Source organism: Triticum aestivum, chromosome 4D, assembly GCF_018294505.1.
Source record: "Triticum aestivum cultivar Chinese Spring chromosome 4D, IWGSC CS RefSeq v2.1, whole genome shotgun sequence".
NCBI lineage: Eukaryota > Viridiplantae > Streptophyta > Magnoliopsida > Poales > Poaceae > Triticum > Triticum aestivum.
Genome location: NC_057805.1, coordinates 102,853,614 through 102,860,899, shown reverse-complemented (window position 1 = coordinate 102,860,899; position 7,286 = coordinate 102,853,614).

Genomic DNA, 7,286 nt, shown 5'->3' with positions numbered 1-7,286 from the left:
GTATTCACACATGTATTACGGCTTCTAGTTAATACAATTATAGCATGAACAATAGACAATTATCATGAACAAGGAAATACAATAATAACCATTTTATTATTGCCTCTAGGGCATATTTCCAACAGTCTCCCACTTGCACTAGAGTCAATAATCTAGTTCACATCACTATGTGATTGTAATGAATCCAACACCCATGGGGTTTGTTCATATCTCCCTTGTGAGAGAGGTTACTAGTCAACGGGTCTGAACCTTTCAGATCCATGTGTGCTTTACAAATCTCTATGTCATCTTGTAGATGCAGCTACCACGCGCTACTTGGAGCTATTCCAAATAACTGCTCTACTATACGAATCCGGTTTACTACTCAGAGTCATCCGGATAGTGTCAAAGTTTGCATCGACGCAACCCTTTACGACGAACTCTTTCACCACCTCCATAATCGAGAAAATTCCTTAGTCCACTAGTTACTAAGGATAAGTTCGACCGCTATCATGTGATCCATTCCTGGATCACTCTTGTACCCCTTGACTGACTCATGGCAAGGTACACTTCAGGTGCGGTACACTGCATAGCATACTGTAGAGCCTACGTCTAAAGCATAGGGGACGACCTTCGTCCTTTCTCTCTCTTCTGCCGTGGTCAGGTCTTGAGTCTTACTCAATACTCACACCTTGTAACACAGCCAAGAACTCCTTCTTTGCTGATCTATTTTGAACTCCTTCAAAATCCTGTCATGGTATGCATTCATTTGAAAGTACTATTAAGCGTTTTGATCTATCCTTATAGATCTTGATGCTCAATGTTCAAGTAGCTTCATCCAGGTTTTGCATTGAAAAACACTTTTCAAATAACCCTGTATTTTTCCAGAAATTCTACATCATTTCTGATCAACAATATGTCAACAACATATACTCATCAGAAATTCTATAGTGCTCCCACTCACTTCTTTGGTAATACAAGTTTCTCATAAACTTTGTATAAACCCAAAATATTTGATCATCTCATCAAAGTGTACATTCCAACTCCGAGATGCTTACTCCAATCCTTAGAAGGATTGCTGGAGCTTTGCATACTTGTTAGCATCTTTCAGGATTGACAAAACCTTCTGGTTGTATCACATACAACCTTTCCTCAAGAAAATCGTCGAGGAAACAATGTTTTGACATCCTATCTGCAAGATTTCATAAATAATGCAGTAACTGCTAATATAATTCCAACAGACTCTTAGCATCGCTACGAGTGAGAAAGTCTCATCGCAGTCAACTCCTTGAACTTGCCGGAAAACATCTTAACGACAAGTCGAGCTTTCTTAATGGTGACACTTACCATCATTGTATGTCTTCCTTTTAAAATCCATCTGCACCCAACAGCCTTACGACCATCAAGTAGTTCTTCCAAAGTCTACACTTTGTTTTTATACATGGATCCTCTCTCAGATTTTATGGCCTCGAGCCATTCGTCGGAATCCGGGCCCATCATCGCTTCTCCATAGCTCGTAGGTTCATTGTTGTCTAGCAACATGACTTCCAAGACTGGATTACATACCACTCTAAAGTAGCATGCATCCTTATTGTCCTACGAGGTTTGGTAGTGACTTGATCCGAAGTTTCATGATCACTATCATAATCTTCCACTTCAATTGGTGTAGGTGCCACAGGAACAACTTCCTGTGCCCTGCTACACACTAGTTGAAGTGACGGTTCAATAACCTCATCAAGTCTCCACCATCCTCCCACTCAATTCTTTCGAGAGAAACTTTTCCTCGAGAAAGGACATGTTTCTAGAAACAATCACCTTGCTTCCGGATCTGAAATAGGAGGTATACCCAACTGTTTTGGGTATTCTATGAAGATGCATTTATCCGCTTTGGGTTCGAGCTTATCAGCCTGAAACTTTTTCACATAAGCGTCGCAGCCCCAAACTTTTAAGAAACGACAGCTTAGGTTTCTCTAACCATAGTTCAGACGGTGTCGTCTCAACGGAATTGCGTGGTGCCCTATTTAAAGTGAATGCGGTTGTCTCTAATGCCTAACCCATAAACGATAGTGTAATTCTAAAAAAGACATCATGGTATGCACCATATCCAATAGGGTGCAGTTATGATGTTCGGACACACCATCACACTATGGTGTTCCAGGTGGTATTAGTTGTGAAACAATTTCCACAATGTCTTAATTGTGTGCCAAACTCGGTAACTCAGATATTCATCTCTATGATCATATCATAGACATTTTATCCTCTTGTCACGACGATCTTCAACTTCACTCTGAAATTACTTGAACCTTTCAATAATTCAGACTTGTGTTTCATCAAGTAAACATACTTAGCATCTACTCAAATCATCTGTGAAGTAAGAGCATAATGATATTCACTGCGTGCCTCAACACTCATTGGATTGCACACATCAAAATGTATTACTTCCAACAAGTTGCTCTCTTGTTGCATCTCACTGAAAACGAGGCCTTTCAGTCATCTTGCCCATGTGGTATGATTTGCATGTCTCAAGTGATTCAAAATCAAGTGAGTCCAAATGATCCATCTGTATGGAGTTTCTTCATGCATATATGCCAATAGACATGGTTCGCATGTCTCAATCTTTTCAAAAACGAGTGAGTCCAAAGATCCATCAACATGGAGCTTCTTGATGCGTTTTATCCCAATATGACTCAAATAGCAGTGCCACAAGTATGTGGTACTATCATTACTATCTTATATCTTTTGGCATGAACATGTGTATCACTACGATCGAGATTCAATAAACCATTTATTTTAGGTGCAAGACCATTGAAGGTATTATTCAAATAAAAAGAGTAACCATTATTCTTCTTAAATGAACATCATAATCCAATCATGTCTATGCTCAACGTAAACACCAAATAACAATTATTTAGGTTTAACACCAATCACGATGGTAGAGGGAGCATGCGATGCTTGATCACATCAACCTTGGAAACACTTCCAACACATATCGTCATCTCACTTTTAGCTAGTCTCCGTTTATTCGGCAGCTTTTATTTCGAGTTACTAACACTTAGCAACCGAACCGGTATCTAATACCCTGGTGCTACTAGGAGTACTAGTAAAGTACACATTAATATAATGTATATCCAATATACTTCTGTCGACCTTACCAGCCTTCTCATCTACGAAGTATCTAGGGTAGTTCTGCTTCAGTGACCGTTCCCCTCATCTCAGAAGCACTTAGTCTCGGGTTTGGGTTCAACCTTGGCTTTCTTCACTAGAGCTGCAACTGATTTGCCGTTTCATGAAGTATCCCTTGTTGCCCGTGCCCTTCTTGAAACTAGTAGTTTTACTAACCATCAACAATTGATGCTCCTACTTGATTTCTACTTTCGCGGTGTCAAACATCGCGAGTTGCTCAAGGATCATCATGTCTATCCCTGATATGTTATAGTTCATCACGAAGCTCTAATAGCTTGGTGGCAGTGACTATGGAGAACCATCACTATCTCATCTGGAAGATTAACTCCCACTCGATTCAAGCGATTGTAGTACTTAGACAGTCTAAGCACATGCTCAACGATTGAGCTTTTCTCCCTTAGTTTGCAGGCTTAAGAAACTTGTCAGAGGTCTCATACCTCTTGACATGGGCACTAGTCTGAAATCCCAATTTCAGTCTTTGGAACATCTCATATGTTCTGCGACGTTTCAAAAACGTCTTCGGTGCCTCAATTCTATACCGTTTTAACATTACGCACTGAACTATCATGTAGTCATCAAAACGTGTATGTCAGATGTTCGCAACATCCACAAACGACGCTCGAGGTTCAGCACACCGAGCGGTGCATTAAGAACATAAGCCTTCTGTGCAGCAATGAGGACAATCCTCAGTTTACGGACCCAGTCCGCATAATTGCTACTATCAACTTTCAACTAAATTTTCTCTAGGAACGTATCTTAGTAGAACTAATGCGTAAGCTACGACATAATTTGCAAAGACCTTTTGACTATGTTCATGATAATTAAGTTCATCTAATCAAATTTTTTTAATGAACTCCCACTCAGATAGACATCCCTCTAGTCATCTAAGTGATACATGATCCGAGTCAACTAGGCCGTGTCCGATCATCACGTGAGACGAACTAGTCATCATCGGTGAACATCTTCATGTTGATCGTATCTGCTATACGACCCATGTTCGACCTTTCGGTCTTCCGTGTTCCGAGGCCATGTCTGTACATGCTAGGCTCGTCAAGTCAACCTAAGTGTTTCGCATGTGTAAATCTGGCTTACACCCGTTGTATGCGAACGTTAGAATCTATCACACCCGATCATCACGTGGTGCTTCGAAACAACGAACCTTCGCAACGGTGCACAGTTAGGGGGAACACGTCTCTTGAAATTTTAGTGAGGGATCATCTTATTTAGGCTACCGTCGTTCTAAGCAAATAAGATGTAAACATGACAAACATCACATGCAAATCATAAAGTGACATGATATGGCCAATATCATCTTGCGCCTTTGATCTCCATCTTCGAGGCGCGGCATGATCACCTTCGTCACCGGCATGACACCATGATCTCCATCATCGTGTCTTCATGAAGTTGTCTCGCCAACTATTACTTCTACTACTATGGCTAACGGTTAGCAATAAAGGAAAGTAATTACATGGCGTTTTCATTGACACGCAGGTCATACAATAAATTAAGACAACTCCTATGGCTCCTGCCGGTTGTCATACTCATCGACATGCAAGTCGTGATTCCTATTACAAGAACATGATCAATCTCATACATCACATATATAATTCATCACATCCTTTTGGCCATATCACATCACATAGCATACCCTGCAAAAACAAGTTAGACGTCCTCTAATTGTTGTTGCATGTTTTATGTGGCTGCTATGGGTTTCTAGCAAGAACGTTTCTTATCTACACAAAAGCCACAACGGTGATATGCCAATTGCTATTTACCCTTCATAAGGACCCTCTTCATCGAATCCGATCCGACTAAATAGGGAGAGACAGACACCCGCTAGCCACCATATGCATCAAGTGCATGTCAGTCGGTGGAACCTGTCTCACGTAAGTGTACGTGTAAGGTCGGTCCGGGCCGCTTCATCCCACAATGCCGCCGAATCAAGATAAGACTAGTAACGGTAAGCAAATTGAACAAATCATCACCCATAACTACTTTGTGTTCTACTCATGCATAGAATCTATGCATAGACCTAGCTCATGATGCCACTGTTGGGTAACGTAGCAATAATTCAAAATTTTCCTACGTGTCACCAAGATCAATCTAGGAGATGCTAGCAACGAGAGAGAGGGAGTGCATCTTCATACCCTTGAAGATCGCTAAGCGGAAGCGTTACAAGAACGCGGTTGATGGAGTCGTACTCGCAGCGATTGAAATTGCGGAAGATCCGATCTAGCGCTGAACGGACGGCGCCTCCGCGTTCAACACACGTATAGCCCGGGGACGTCTCCTCCTTCTTGATCCAGCAAGGGGAGAGGATAAGTTGAGGGAGAACTCCAGCAGCACGACGGCGTGGTGGCAATGGAGCTCATGGTTCTCCGGCAGAGCTTCGCTAAGCACTACGGAGGAGGAGGAGGTGTATGAGCAGGGAGGGTTGCGCCAGGGAAGAGGTGCGGCTGCCCTCCCACCCCTCCACTATATATAGGGGCAAGGGGAGAGGGGAAGGCGCCCTAGGGTTTCCCCTAGGGGCGGCGGCCAAGCAGATTGGATCTCCCTAGGGAAAATCCTAGGGAGACGTGCCCCCCAAGCCAAGCAGGTGGAGGCTTGCCTCCCAAGCCAGGTGGAGGCGCCCCACCTCCCCAAGTAACGTGGGAAAGGGTGTGGGGGGCGCACCACCCCTTAGTGGGCTGGTGTGCCCCTTCCCCTTTGGCCCATGAGGCCCTCCAACACTTGCCGGGACTCCCGAAACACCTTTCGGTCATGCTGGCCATAGCCTGGTACCCCCGGAACACTTTTGGACTCCAATACCCTTCGTCCAATATATCGATCTTCACCGCTGGACCATTCCGGAACTCCTCGTGATGTCCGGGATCTCATCCGGGACTCCGAACAACCTTCGGTAACCACATACTATTTCCCATAACAACTCTAGCGTCACCGAACCTTAAGTGTGTAGACCCTACGGATTCGGGAACCATGCAGACATGACCGAGACACCTCTCCGGCCAATAACCAATAGCGGGATCTGGATACCCATATTCGCTCCCACATGTTCCACGATGATCTCATCGGATGAACCACGATGTCGGGGATTCAATCAATCCCGTATACAATTCTCTTTGTCTATCGGTATGTTACTTGCCCGAGATTCGATCGTCGATATCCCAATACCTTGTTCAATCTCGTTACCGGCAAGTCTCTTTACTCGTTCCGTAACGCATGATCCCGTGGCTAACTCCTTAGTCACATTGAGCTCATTATGATGATGCATTACCGAGTGGGCCCAGAGATACCTCTCCGTCATACGGAGTGACAAATCCCAGTCTCGATTCGTGCCACCCAACAGACACTTTCGGAGATACCTGTAGTGCACCTTTATAGCCACCCAGTTACGTTGTGACGTTTGGTACACCCAAAGCATTCCTACGGTATCTGGGAGTTTCACAATCTCATGGTCTAAGGAAACGATACTTGACATTAGAAAAGCTCTAGCAAACGAACTACATGATCTTGTGCTATCCTTAGGATTGGGTCTTGTCCATCACATCATTCTCCTAATGATGTGATCCCGTTATCAATGACATCCAATGTCCATGGTCAGGAAACCATAACCATCTATTGATCAACGAGCTAGTCAACTAGAGGCTTACTAGGGACATGTTGTGGTCTATGTATTCACACGTGTATTACGGTTTCCAGTTAATAAAATTATAGCATGAACAATAGACAATTATCATGAACAAGGAAATACAATAATAACCATTTTATTATTGCCTCTAGGGCATATTTCCAACAGTAGCAGAGGTAGTCGGCGGAGGTGGAAGAGGTAGGGAGGCGGCTGGCGGCCAAGGACGCCGCCGGGGCGGGGAGGGGGTGCAGAGCACGGCGGCTGCAGCGGGGCTCGGGTGGCGGCCGGAGCTCAGCGCGGGAAGGCCGAGCGGCGGTGATGCTGGCGGCAGTGGTGGTTGCGGCAGAGCCGCACGGTTGTGGGAGCGCGCGGTGGACGGCCAACGGGCGTGCGGCGTCAGGGGTGACCGTGGGCGCGGAAGCCGGACGACGCCGGTGGGCGCGGGCAGCGCGCGGGGCGATGGCTGGTGTGAGGGCCGCAGTGACGAGCGCGAGCG